This window comes from Mus pahari, chromosome 10 (genome assembly GCF_900095145.1).
Source record: "Mus pahari chromosome 10, PAHARI_EIJ_v1.1, whole genome shotgun sequence".
NCBI lineage: Eukaryota > Metazoa > Chordata > Mammalia > Rodentia > Muridae > Mus > Mus pahari.
The window spans coordinates 55436433-55450046 of NC_034599.1; the positions used below are offsets into that span (position 1 = coordinate 55436433).

Here is a 13614-nt window from a genome sequence, read left to right on the forward strand (position 1 = left end):
GGGGGGGGGATGTGGTATTTGCAGTAGACTCTGCATCTGTCATGAAAGTATCATTCCTAGTTCAAAAGGCAGCCTGCAGCTGAGGTCTTCAAAGCTATTCTGTGCACACGAATCAATTTCTCCCTCATCTGTGTCTGCACATGGATATATTCTCTCTCTCTCTCTCTCTCTCTCTCTCTCTCTCTCTCTCTCTCTCTCTCTCTCTCTTCCCCACCCGCTCATTGTTTGTCTCCTTTACTTCCCTTCTTTCTCCCTGGGTGGTCATTTATTAGCTACTCTCCTCACAGCCCCTGGAGGCCAGTGACCCAGCCAGGCTTACTCTGTATAAACCCCCAGCACACAGTAATAGTCGCTGGCACACAACAGATGCTCAGAAATATTTGCTGAAGACAAATTAAATGGAAGTGAATACTGGAGAGCCATTGTGATTCCTTGCAGGGAATGATGTGGTGAAGTCAGAATTGCAGGAATATTAATCTGTCAGCATGAAAGAAGATGGATTTAAAATGAAGAGAGCCACCCATGGCTGTGAGTCAGGAGGGAGATTGTTACTGTAATTTGGACATGGTTTAAGGTAGGGGCAGGAAAATAATTGGAGATATCATAAAAGAATGCGGAAGGGGCATTGTGATAAATGACCTCTGCATGTAGGGAATGGGATACGGGTGCTGGGGGTGAGGGGCTTGAACAGGGACACCAACGGCCAATGGGGCTAAAAGTGAAGTCCTGGGGAGAGGGAAAGAGCCATTCATGCTCAGACTCTGTGGGTAACAGACAAGATCGCTAGGCAAAACAGAAACTTCACATCCTGATCTTCCTCCAAAACTATCTGGTTTTCCTTACTTTACACCTGGCTAGAGAGACTTCCTAGCTCCGAAGAGTGAGGGTAAGACAGTCTGGTACCCCGCCCTGGGCTGGGTTGGGCGCGGAGATCACGTGAGGGCATCTTCCCCCTCCCTGAGGCCGATGCACTCACTTGTGTCAGTAGGGGCTCCGTGCATTCTCACCACCCAAAATCATTTTGCAGGCTGGACCTTTGGGAATTCCCTGCTTCAGCCCCGCGGAGGTTTATAGGAAAGTCCCAGGACTTCTCATCTGCTTCCTCACATTAATTTCCAGGACAGAACTGTGCTTTTCAAAGGAATCCAGCTATGGTGCCAACAAAAATCTATAGGAATTGAAAACTGTTTGCACCTTTGTACACAGAGACCCAGTCAAGATTCTCTCAGGGCCAGCAACTGCATCCCTTCAGTCTTTACCAGGTCAGAGAAAACAATGATGTCCAAGATAACACAGTGGCTCTAAAAGGTGGGAGATCTTAGCTGATGCCCAGATGTCTCGGATGCAAAGAAAGTTGGACATGAAAATTCCTTGAGTTCTGGCTATTTCACTTACTCCAAAGTCTAACGGGCTTCAGCGCCACAGATCCAAGGCTTTATTTAATTCACCTACTGCCTGCAAAAGGGTGAGCCACTATCTGGCAAGGGATGCACAGAAAGCTTCGGGACTGCTTAAGATCTCACTAGACCCATAATTCCATGTGCTGAGTGGGTACCTCGAAATCCTCTTCCCAAGACACAGCTGAAGCTTTTTCTAAGAAAACTGAAGCTTCACTTCCAGATCTCTCCCACTTCAAGGTGAGCAAAGTGATCAAAAGCTAACTGTTCGGTCGCATTCAGGGCGACAGGTATATGAGCTATATTGAGGTACAGAAGCAGCAACAGGTCCAGCTAGGAGAGTACTGACACTGGGTTACAATGATTAACCTGACCTGGGGATCAAAGGCTTTCTAAGAAGCCAGAATGATGGAGGCCATGGGCTGGGGCTCCAGAGGTGCTGACACTCCATCAGCAATCCCAGGCTAAGAAAGGGAGCAAAGCTGGGGCGGGGACTACAAGTGCTATAGGTGCACTCATGAGTTCAGCTCTGAGCTGCTGCACATACCTCAGGGCCAGTGGCTGCTCCCCGCAACCCCAGGGGGCCAGGTCCTAGAGTTGAGGGTCAAGGATGGAGAATAAAGACAGAGCAGGCCTCCAGGAAAGAGAAAAGAAAGAGAAAGGGAGGGGAAAGGAAAAAGAAGAGGAAAAGGAAAGGGGAAAAAGAAAGAGAAAGGAAAGAGGAAATAGAAGAGGATGGGAAAGAGAAAAGGAAGGGGAAGTGTGAAAGAAAGAGGAAGCAGAAGAGGAAAGAGAAAGGGAAGAAAGAAGCAGGTACGACATCCCGAGCTGCCGCGGGCCCCGACGGACCCACGCGCGCCAGTCTGCGGAGCTGCCCCGGGCTCCGGACCGCGGCGGGCCGGGCTGCGCGATCTGCTCACCTGGGCTAGTCCGGAGCGGCCGACTCCTCAGCCCCGCGTGCTTCCCGAGCGCCGCCGCATGGACGGCCGCCCGCCCCGCACGGGCTCCCGCTGCGCCCCGGTGTGTCGGGTGCGCGGGCGGCCAGCGAGTGCCCAGCGCACGGCTCAGGCGCGGAGTCTGCGGGCCGAGAGCGCGGTCCGCGCGCCCTGCCCTCCCGCGCGGCCTCCCGCTGTCACCTCCAGCCACCCCTGCCGCCCCCTGGCGGCCGTCTAGGGGAGAGCCTGCCCTGGCCCACCCAACCACCCCAGGGGAAGAGGGACCCCTGGGAACCTGGAGAAAGGACCTCCACCAGGAGAGGCAGCAGAAGGGAAGACTGTCAGGACAGAGGCTAGAAGGCAGGAGAGTGATGATCATGGAACTTAGAGGGGGCCCGGGCTGCCCAGGGCCGTCAATGGGAGGTTAAAGAAGTCAGTGGAGACCAGAGTCTGAAGGTCAGAAGCTGCCTTCATCTTAGCCAGCAGTTGGTGGGAGCTTTTGAAGGACTGCTGCCCCAGAGACACAAGGACATCCTTGAGTATCGAGAAACCGCCATTCCGGTTGCAACCACGGGATTGAGGCTGGTTTACAGTGAAGCTTTCCTTTCTAGCTTCCAGGGCATCCCGAAGACAAAAACTCCCTAAGGACCAGGAAAACTCAGCATACTTGCCTGATCTAAGGTTCTCGGGCTTGACTGCAAGCAAGTGCATTTGCCTGCAGAGCCATCAAGCCATAGAACTGGTCGCACTCCCGGATTCTTGAGTCCAAACAAGAAGCTAAAATGTTTCAAGTCAACCCATGTGTCTAGAGTTGAGAGAAGCAAGCAAGAGTGGGAAAAATCTCCCCCTCCCCCTTTTATCAAGCGAGGGCAGGTTGACCTTAAACAATTGAAGAGGCCTCTAGGCACAGACAGGAGTCTCTCTCCCTTGATGTGAATGAGCCTGTTTGTTTATGGCTGCCTCAAAAGCCTGCCTGCAGGGGCTGTTTGGGAAAGGGCAGGTGTACCCTTGTGCTAATGTGGGTGGTGGCAGAATGGCAAGCATCTTACTTCAGGGCCAGGCCACATCAGGGTTGGGTGTGGTGTGCTTTGTGGGAGCAGAAAAAAAAGAGAGAGAGAGAGAGAGAGAGAGAGAGAGAGAGAGAGAGAGAGAGAGAGAGAGAGAGGAAAGATACCCCACCATTAAAACAATAACAAAGGGAGCTGGGAAACACAGGGATGAGGCCAAAGAGGGTGAGTGGATTTTGAGAGCCTGGCACTTGGATCCAGCTGGGGCTGACTGAGTTCTGAGTCCATCTGGTTCAAACAAACAGCTTTTGATGAGAGGCAGGTGCGATTATACCACTCCTGGGTGTCTCACATCCAGACTCAGTGAATCAAAGAGATCTTGCACACTAACTCATTTCATCCATTTGAAACCAACAGCCAGGAGATGGCTGCACACCTGTAATCCCAACACTTCCCTAGAGGAGGCAGGAGGATGGGGGGGGGGCAGGGTCTAGGTCATCCTTGTATCCAGTTTGCAACTAGCCTGAGCTACAGGAAACTATGTTTCAGACAACATAGTTGAGCCTGGTAGTACAGGCCTATAATCCCAGGTCCTAGGAGGCTAAGGTAGGGGGATTGAAAGTTCAAATTCAATGTGGGTAATTTAGGGAGATCCTATCTCAAAACAAAGAGCATAAACAGGGCTTGGGGTGTAGTGTGGGGCAGAGTGCCTGCCTGGCATGAATGAGGTCCTGGCTCTATCCCCAATGCCACCGGAAATCAAGAATTCTTAAAGGACAATGTGTACTTAGTAACAGAATGAGGCAGGGACAGAGCACAAGGAAAGGGCATGAGCTTCTTTATTGCTTTACTTTTGAAGAAATGCTGGACTTAAAGCTCAGCAGTTAAAAGTCCTTGCAGCTCTTCGAGGCCAGAGCTCATTTCCCAGCCCCACATTACCTGGAACTCCAGCTCCAGGGTACTTGACACCCTCTTCTGGCCTCTGTGAGCTCTACACACACACACACACACATACACACACACATACACACACACACACACACACACATACACACACATACACACACATACACACACACATACACACACACATACACACACACACGGCAGTCACTCACACAGGCATACACATAAATAAAAATAAATCTTTAAAGCAAACTCCAGTCATCATAAGATGAATTGTTTATATAAGCGCACTTCTTTATGCTAGAGGGGGAGGTTTCCCATTTCCTACTGTTTACTGGCAGCCCTGTTACGCATCTTGTTATTAACTCACATATGTACGTACATATGTATGTTTATGTTTCTTTATATATGTATATATGTTTGTATGCATGTTTGTATGTATGTTTGTTTATATATGTGTGAATGTTTGTGTATGTCTATATATATACATATATATGTTTGTGTGAGTATATATATATATATGTTTATATATGTACGGTTATGTGTATGTTTATGTACATATGAGTCAGATGGGGAGGATTTTGTGCCATGTATGAAATAAGCTACTAACCCCTCACCCAGAGACTGGGTAAAGAAGGGCAGGTGCTTCTGATGACGGTCACAGGCCAGCTGCAGTCGCTTAGCTCTAGTGTCTGCCTGAAGTGCCATTGTCATCTATATATAACATACCACCTTCACGTTGTAGCTGAGGACATAGGATTCTTACCACTTCCGAAAACAGCCCATGCTCTTGGTTGAAATACTCTGATTAAAGGCCCCTTACAATGTTCCATTAAAGCCTCTACTATGCTCTACTATGTGGCTACTACCAATTGGCCCGCTGGCCCTAGAGCTGTCCCCTAAAATAGTAATAAACAAAAACCTACAAAAAAAAAAAAGACCATAATCCATCTGTAGCGTGTCAGTTCTGCACATGGAGGAGAGCCTCTGGCTACACCTGTTTTGGCAAAATAATTTGCCAAAATAATTATGCAAACATGTTGCTCAGGATGCAATGGAAACCCTGTGTGGGTTGCCATCTCCTGAACCTGCCCTCTTCAGAGAGCTACAGGGCACTGTGTTTGCTTGTGCCCCCCAGGCTGACGGACAGTGATCACGTGGGGTGAGGGAGAGCTCCTGAAAATGTCAAGAGTGCTGTGCTGGGCTCTCAGAATTCGTGGATAGAGTAGGAGGCAGAGCTCAGTGTGTCCCTGGGGAAGGAAAACTGCATGGGGTTCTGGCTCCTCCCCTGGCCAAGGAGCCCCGAGACTGCTAGAGGGGAGACAATGGCAGCATAGCCCAGAGTCATTTGGCTGTAGGCTGTTTAGCCAGTAGACAGTTTCTTGAAGCCAGACCGCCCAAGCTCTGAACACAGCATGGTACTTCAGGGACTGTGTCCCAGCAGGGAGGGAAGCCACTTTGTTAGCTGCTAGCATTTGAAGGCGGAAAGAAAACAGACATGGATCCAAACCCCTCGTTTCAGCCTCCTGTTGAGTCATGAGAATCCATCACAGTTCTTAAAAAGTTCTCACCTTCTTGCTTGGAAATTTGGATACACTGTACCGTCAAAGCAGGCTCGGGCTCAGCAAATGAGTGACGAGGAGAGATGGTGAGGCTGCTCCTGTCAACTGGACAGAATTTAGAATCACCTAGGAGACATACCATTATGTGTGTGAGAGGGGTTTAATTAAGGGAAGGAAACCCAACCTGGATGACTGCCAGGAACCATAAAATCAACAATAAAGTCTCTTCGAGTGCTAGGAAACGTTATTGTTTTGAACCGTTTCTTGGGGGCCAGCAAGATGGTTCATCAGGTGAAGATGCTTGCCACCAAGCATGATGACCTGAGTTTGATCCCCAGTACCCACAGAAGGTAAGAACTGACTTCAGCAAGCGGCTCTCTGCCTTCCACGAACACTCTACCATACGTGTCCCCCTAATATAAATAAAAGGTGCGATTAAATATAAACCATTTGTAAAGTGGATCTAAGTATTTCAGGATAAACATTCTCGCTTGTCTCCTTAACTCGCTTCTTCTCCTTCCTCTTCCAGGGGTCTGGACTAGTAACTGACACACTGAGCCTGTGTTCTTTCCTATGGCTGGCTGCAACTTGACCTGTAACAAAGAGTACATGACAGTCCAGAGACTCATTTGTCTGCAGCCAGTCTCTGAGATCACAGGGGTCAAGGTATTTAGAAGGACTGTCCGGGGACTGTCGAGATTCCCAAGAAGTGCCCCAGAGGCTTCAGGCACACCTCTAGTTATCTTGCCCTGCCCGTTCTATTTCCATCTCTATCTCTCTCTCTTCCTCTCTCCTGCTCATATCCTGTCAGCAGAGATAGCGAAGTGGCCTTACCTGGTACAGCACAACCTTTGGAATTCCAAGCATTTGGATTATTTCTCTTTTTCCCCCTTTCAGCCAGGAGGCAGCCTTCCATCTGAAGTTGCCCCTCACTAAGAGAGGCAACCCTGAAAGGAATCAGAATGGAACAGGATGAGCAAAGTGACCCAAGCAAGAGAGGAGAGAAGGGAAAGGTCTATTCTAGAAAGGAAGCCACCTGTGAAGGGCCAGAGGGAGTCAGAGGCAGCCTGATGTGTCCAGGGCTCAGAGTGCCAAGAGAGAAAAAAATGAGTGATGTGAGGCAGGGGATTAGCTGGGATGACCGAGAAGCACTTGCCAGGTGGATAAACACTAGATAACCACAAAGGCCTTGTTGTATGGAAAGCAATAGAAGCTAAGGACTAGGGCAGGGGAGACCCTGCTGTCCTGGATGATGAATTAGGGAGAGGCCCAGTGAAGAAGTGGGAACAGCTGGAAGTGGTAGCTGCCCATCAGCAAATAGAAATGGATATGGTTTTAAATGATGGAGAAAGTTGTTCTATGCTAGCCCATTCCCTGTCAGGGATGTTCATGAGCACTTCTGAGAGTTGTATCCTTTCCCCACAAATAAAAGGAACCCCAGTGGGGGTGGCCCCTTGGTTGATTTTTTTTTTACAAAATATATATTCAAAGTATTGCAAAAAAAAGCAATTCCATTCCACAATTTTCTTGTAATGAAACTATTCAAAGAAAAATAAAAGAAATCCATCACTATAAAGGAATGCTGTTTGCCCTCCCCGCTTCCTGGGAGACTCTCCTAATAAGGGCTTGTCCTTCACACATTGTGCACAATGCCTCTTGTACCCGTAGTGGGCAGCACTGCAAACCCAAGAGACAGTCAGTGGCTGAGAGCTCCTCCAGGAAGCAGTTGCTGTGTTTAAGCTAATCAACTTAGATCGCTGGAAATAACTATCTCTTTGGCCGCCTGGGCAATTTTCCCTCTAAGCAAACTAGCTCTCTGGTTGAAGGTGACATTGAGTAAAGCCTGTGCGACACTGCAAAGCCAGTGTGCAGGGGTTTCCAATACAGCCTATGTAGAAAACCAAGGCGCCACAGCCCAGGAAGGCCCGTAGAACCAGAGTTGATGGCTCCACCTGCCTCACACACCTTCATCCCTCCATTCTGCCAAAGCCTGCTTGACTACTGGGAGCCAATAGTGACTCCTCACCAGACTTGACTGTTTCGGTATAAATTTTGTGTGTGCAGGTATGTGTTTATGTTTACATACGTGAATTTGCACATGTGTGTTCATGCATGCAGAGCCTGGGGTTAACCCTGAGGCTATTCCTCAGGAGCTGTTCACCTTGGTTTTGAAATTTTTATTTTGTTTATGTGTCTTTTGCCTGCACACGTCTGTGTGCCACATGTGTGCCCGGCACCCTCACAGGCTAGAAGAGAGCATTAGATCCTCTGGCTGGAGTTTTACACAGATGTGAGGCACTTTGTAAATGCCGGGGATCAAACCCAAGTCCTCTAGAAGGGCAACCAGGGCTCTTAACTGCTGAGCCATCACTTCATCTTGGTTTTTGAGACAGAGTGCCTCATTGAGAATTGGGGTTCACCAATCAGGCTAGAATGGCTGGCCAGCAGCCTTCAGGGGTCTACCTGTCTCTGCCTCCTAGGACTGAGATTTCAAGTATGAGTCACCACAACGGGCTTTTTGCATGGGTGTTGCAATGGTCTTCATGCAGGCCATTGACAAACTATTTCCCCAGACCCTGCTGTTCCTTTTTACCCTTTAATGTTTCCAGTCTACGGCTCTGACCATGAAATAGGGAAACCATTGTGTATCAGGGGCAGTTTGATGTTAGACAGCCGAGTCTCAAAACCTATGCCAGCATTAGTCTTGGCCACCCATTATAGAAAAACATGCACTCTACAGCTGTGGCTGTCCAATGCGGGGAAGCAGGACTACACCTGTCAGAAGGAAGAGACGCCGCTCACGCATCTTCTGAAGCCTCTTCCAGCTCTTGGATGTACCACTGGCTCAGAAAATGCAAGAGGGAAATTACACGGCTCGTTGTGGATCCATCTGGGGAAACATGACATACACAGAGAAGTATGTGGCTTCTCAAAAAAAAAAAATTTCAAGCTGCATTTGAAATCACTTCTTTCATTCACCACAACGTGGATGACTGCCATATAGCCACAATGGTACATCAGGGCTGCAGGACAAAGCCCCCACAGCTTATGTCTTGGTCATGAATCAAGCTCCCATGCCTACTGATTTGGGGAGAGTCATGGGGCTCCTGTTGGAGACTGATCCTGAACAGCTCCCCCTGAGTTAGGTGCCAGTCCAAAACCACAGGATCATGTCCAGGGCCAGCTTCCTGCTATGCCCATCTTTTCCTATTTAAACTCATGGAATCCTAGTGTTTAGAGAGGTTTTTTTTTTCCCCTCTTATTCTGCATGTAGTCCAGGCTAGCCTCAAGTTCATGGCTTCCAATGTAGCTTTCTAATTCTCAAATTTCAAATACCATACACATCAAACCTCCCTTTCTTTCTTTGTGTGTGTGTGTGTGTGTGTGTGTGTGTGTGTGTGTGTTTTCTAGACAGGTTTTCTCTGTGCAGCCCTAGCTCTCCTGGAAATCTTTCTGTAGATCAAGTTGGACTCAAACTCAGAGATCTACCCACGTCTGCCACGGAGTGCTGGATTTAAAAGAGTGTACCAATGCCTAGCTAAACCTGGGCATTTTCAGGCTCATGTAAAGGGGATACTTCTCCTAATCAATTTGCTTTTTTTCTTTGAGAGTAAAATAAAAGCACCCCTAGACCACAAACACACACACAGGTTTGTCCTGAGACCCAGATGGGTAGCATGCACCTGCAGTTTCTGCCCCTCCTTACGTGTCTTTCTAGAACTTAGCTTTGTTCCCCAGGCTTCTAGGCTTTCATGACAAGCTCTGAGGTCCAAGAAACAATGTCCCTTAAACCGGGAGCCCAGCAGCTGAGCTACATGGCTACCACCTCACCCTGTGTCCCATCTGTGTTGGTCAGCAAGTTGTAAGCTAGTAAGCAGCGTGGCCTTCTTTCCTGGCAAACTGTCAGACTTCCATGGGAGAAAGCCGCTTTCCCTTTAAGAGACTGTTGGCACACCTGCGTGGGAACCAGCCAAGGTCACCAGACCACCGTGGCTCAGTCCTTCAGGCTACCTAGTGTACATTTTGCTCCTTACACTACATTCTTTGCCCAGGAGCACGTGTGTCTACCACCTCTTCCTTCTGGATGCATGCTCTTACAACCTGAAGGACATATCCAACAGCCTCCCTCTTTGAACAGTGGTGAGCATGTTTATACTGAGCATCCATCCTTTCACTGAGCATGCTCAGGAAAGCACTTGCCCCAACAAGTACCCTCCTGTATGTACAAGCTCACCAACAAATTCCCACATTAAGAGCGAATAACCTCACTGCTCTTAACTTGCCGAAAGTAATAAAACATTTCCTGGATTGTGGATGCCATTAGACAAGGTGGAGAACCCTGCATTGTCTGGCAGGTATCAAGGCAGTTCTAGGGGTGGAAGGGTGGATGCAAGGCTGCCAAGTAGAGTAGGAAAAAAAAAAGCAGTTATTGGGGGTGGGGAAAGTAATAATAGCTGGGGTTATTCTGGGCTCTAATCATGTGATGTTGAGCAGACACTTAACCTCGCTGAGCCCCAGAACTCTCTTCTGAAGAGGGGCTTAAGTCTAACTCACTGCTAACTGGACTCCAGTGGTGATGTGGGAACAGACACTCATGCTCTCCACCTTCCTGCTGAGGAGGTTTGATGCATCCTTGATGTGCTTGGCTAGGTTGCCCTTCATGGGTTGTCACAAGGCATCTCTTAAGGATGAAGAAAGGGTATGAAACCAAGCAGAGAACAAGCTCGAGCGAGCAAGAATAAGTATGGGGATTAAGATACAAATGTTTTCTGACCTTGTCTTGTGGGTGGAAAATACCACAGAGTGGAGGAAAAACCACATCACCCAATAGTCTGTAATCTGATACTGTGAGTGGGTCAAAGGGTGTCGGGCCGTTTCCCTCCCTGTCTCCCTCTGGTCTTCCTTCCTTCCTGCAGGTTGTTGCAAGAGGAGGAGAGAAACCCATTTTCACAAGATAAACTTTAACTGGGAGGTCAAACTTTTTCCTTGTCAACATCTGAAGTTCCCTTGAAGCTAATAAAAACTATCCTCTGCAGGAGGGCTTATTGAAGAAGGGGTCCCCAAGTCTTGGAAGACGCATGAATGTGCAAGGGCTAAGAGAACGTGCACGCGCCCGGGATCCTCACTCTGCTCGCTTTGATGCCTGTTGGAAAGTGACTTTATAGAGTCTGAGGGGTTTTTGCTGTTGCTCTTATTTGGTTTTGGTTTTGATTTTCCCAACACTCTTGCAGTTTGGGTAAGGTCACCTTACTGGGGGTCCCACTCCCTCTTGGTGACAAGGGAGAATTTCACCTCCCTGTCCCCTTGTACTTATCGGTGGCCACGTGATGTGCTTTGGAAAGGGAAGGTAACCGCATTCTTTGGTTTGTTTTAAATAAAAGAATGTTGATCAATATTGAGTGAGATAAACATATAGGACACAGTCTTCATTCACAGAGGGGTCAGGATGGTGGGTACCTTGTCTAGCCTGAGTCTCAGAGGCCTGGGACTAGCCCAGAATCCTAAGTTCCTACTGGATCTTTTATTGCGTTAAGCCACAGAGATTGGAATTTATTACTGAACGCTATAACTGTTAACACAGTTGCTACAGTAAAATATGGTTGTCCTTGTAAATCAAACCTGGCAACCTGATTGCTCCAAAAGCAACCTCCACTGTGATTCCTAAACACCACTGCTGCCTTTGAATGCACCACAGACTGTGACCCAAAGAGGGAGCTTAGGGAACCTCACCCGGCTCTGAGGAGTAGAGGCTTCTGGGAAACAGCACAGGCATACATAGGAGAAATCAGTACTAAAAACACAGACCTAGGGCTTCCACTGACTTGTAGGGGAACCATGCTCTGCATGTGACCTCATCTACGTCTGCTATGCCACTGCCCTGTCCCCATGTTCTCCATCAGAGTCTGAAGCCACTCGTCACAAGTTCATAGATTCAGGGTCTAGATCAAAGTCAGAACACAAAACTGTAACTTGGTGAATCGCAGTTGGGTATTCATTTGCTGTTTTTCTTCAGTGCTAAGATCAGGGCACACTCTATTCCGCCGACTAGATGCATGTTCTAGTGAGTGGAACGACTCCACTGGATACAGCCAGAAAGGGGCAGGGGGAGAGCAAGAATTTGCTCCTTTCAAAGTCACCATCCTCAGATCATGGCATCAGGGGCATAGAACAATAAACAGTACACATAGCTGACTGTCGAACATAAGGTTACTGCATGCTACTCTTTCTTCCTGCGATATTAAGATACAAAGCCAGTCTATTTGGGAAACCAAGTTGTTATCTTTCCAGTTCGTGAGAGAGCAGGTGAACAGTTTGATTTTGCCTTGCCTGTATGGAATATCAGTAGATAAGCAACTCCACTTTGATTTGTGTGTGTGTGTGTGTGTTCATGTGTGTGCCCTAGAGGTTGGTGTTGGTTGGCTTCTCCAAGTGCTCTCTATTGTAACATTTTAGAGAATTCTAGAGTTTTGGTTTCTTTTTTTAAAAAATGCAGAAATATTATAAGAATGTGCTTTCATTTTAACCCCGGGTGCAGGGATGAAGGGTGGCTTCAGACTGTCCACAGCAGCTGGCTATGATTTGCCTCATACAAATGCATGGTTTTGCCAGCTGCGGGCTGTTTCTGTGATTGTGTGATGTTCGGAATTCTGGGACCTTTTCAGAAGGTTCATAAATGCTAGGGCCCTAAGGGGCACGGTGGGTAGTTGTTGGTCATTTTGGTAGGATGGTTTCTATTTGTTAGTAGCTCTGGCTTAGACTAACAGAATTTCAGAGAGGGGCCCTAGATAGCCTAGAGCTGGGACTGATTACTAACAAAAGGCCGGAACTTTTAGCCTTGCTGCAAACTTCCAGGAATGGGTGGAAAGACTCGGGGAGAGAGCAAGGGCAGAAAGGGCATTGAACAATGAGATTTGATGGGCTTCCACATTGGTAAATGAATCCACGTGCCAGGAAGATAGCACATCCCCATTCCCACAGGACAGAAGCCTCTCTTTCTCGTTGGACCCTCTCTGGCTGTTTTATATACCCTGTCCAATGAGATAGGAAACTTAAACACAGTGTTTCCCTGAGTTCTGTAAGCCACCCTAGAAAACTGCTGAACCGGAGGAGGACATTTATGGAAAGCCTGGTCTACAGCTACACAGACTTGTGATTGGCATCTGAACTGGAGACGGTCTTGTGAAACCAAGTCCTATCGTTGGGGTCTGACGCTGACTCCAGGTAGACCGTACCGAAACTGAATATGCTGTAGCATGCTGGGCTGCTGTAGGCAGAGCTGGAGAGCTGCTTAGCCCCAAAGCCCACATATTTTCTGGTAGAAGCATCCTTGTGACGGTGTCAGCTCCTTTGTGAGAGTCACTCCTGCAAGGTCTGTTCCTTCCCCCTTGCTCAGCGTTCTCGGTGCTGAAGAGCAGCTGTAATGGCATCCTGAAGAGGCAAGCTGCTGAGTAATCTCTCTTTTGATTCCCAGGCTCCAGAACACCTCGTGTCCTTCTTGTACTCTCAACACGGGGGGGGGGGGGGTTAATTCTCTTCCCTATTTGTTAATCCCGTGCATTAACTAATACAAAGCATATACACTGCTGTGGGGTTTAACTTGAAGGGAAGGACCATGGCTGCTAAAGATACTGGAACTAGCCCCAAGAAGATGCTGGATTAAGATGTCTCCACAAGAGGAATGAAAAGGAGATGCATGCCCTGGGCAATAAAAATGAATATTCAACATGAAGTCTTTTTTTTTTTAATTATTGTTTTCTTTATTTACATTTCAAATGCTATCCCGAAAGTTTCCCATACCCCTCCCCCC

General features: G+C 48.1%; 1 protein-coding gene and 1 pseudogene across 1 annotated transcript in view; one reads left to right on the top strand and one right to left on the bottom strand.

The window, feature by feature from the left end:
• The window catches only part of Thsd4 (thrombospondin type 1 domain containing 4), a 560327-nt gene extending 557877 nt beyond the window's left edge, over positions 1–2450 (bottom strand). Inside the window, exon 1 of the mRNA XM_029543546.1 lies at positions 2318–2450. The gene's annotated coding sequence lies outside the window, so the exon portion shown is untranslated. The remainder of the gene's footprint in view (positions 1–2317) is intronic.
• Positions 2451–10383: 7933 nt separating this feature from the next.
• Positions 10384–13614, top strand: part of LOC110328357 — a 6983-nt pseudogene continuing 3752 nt past the window's right edge.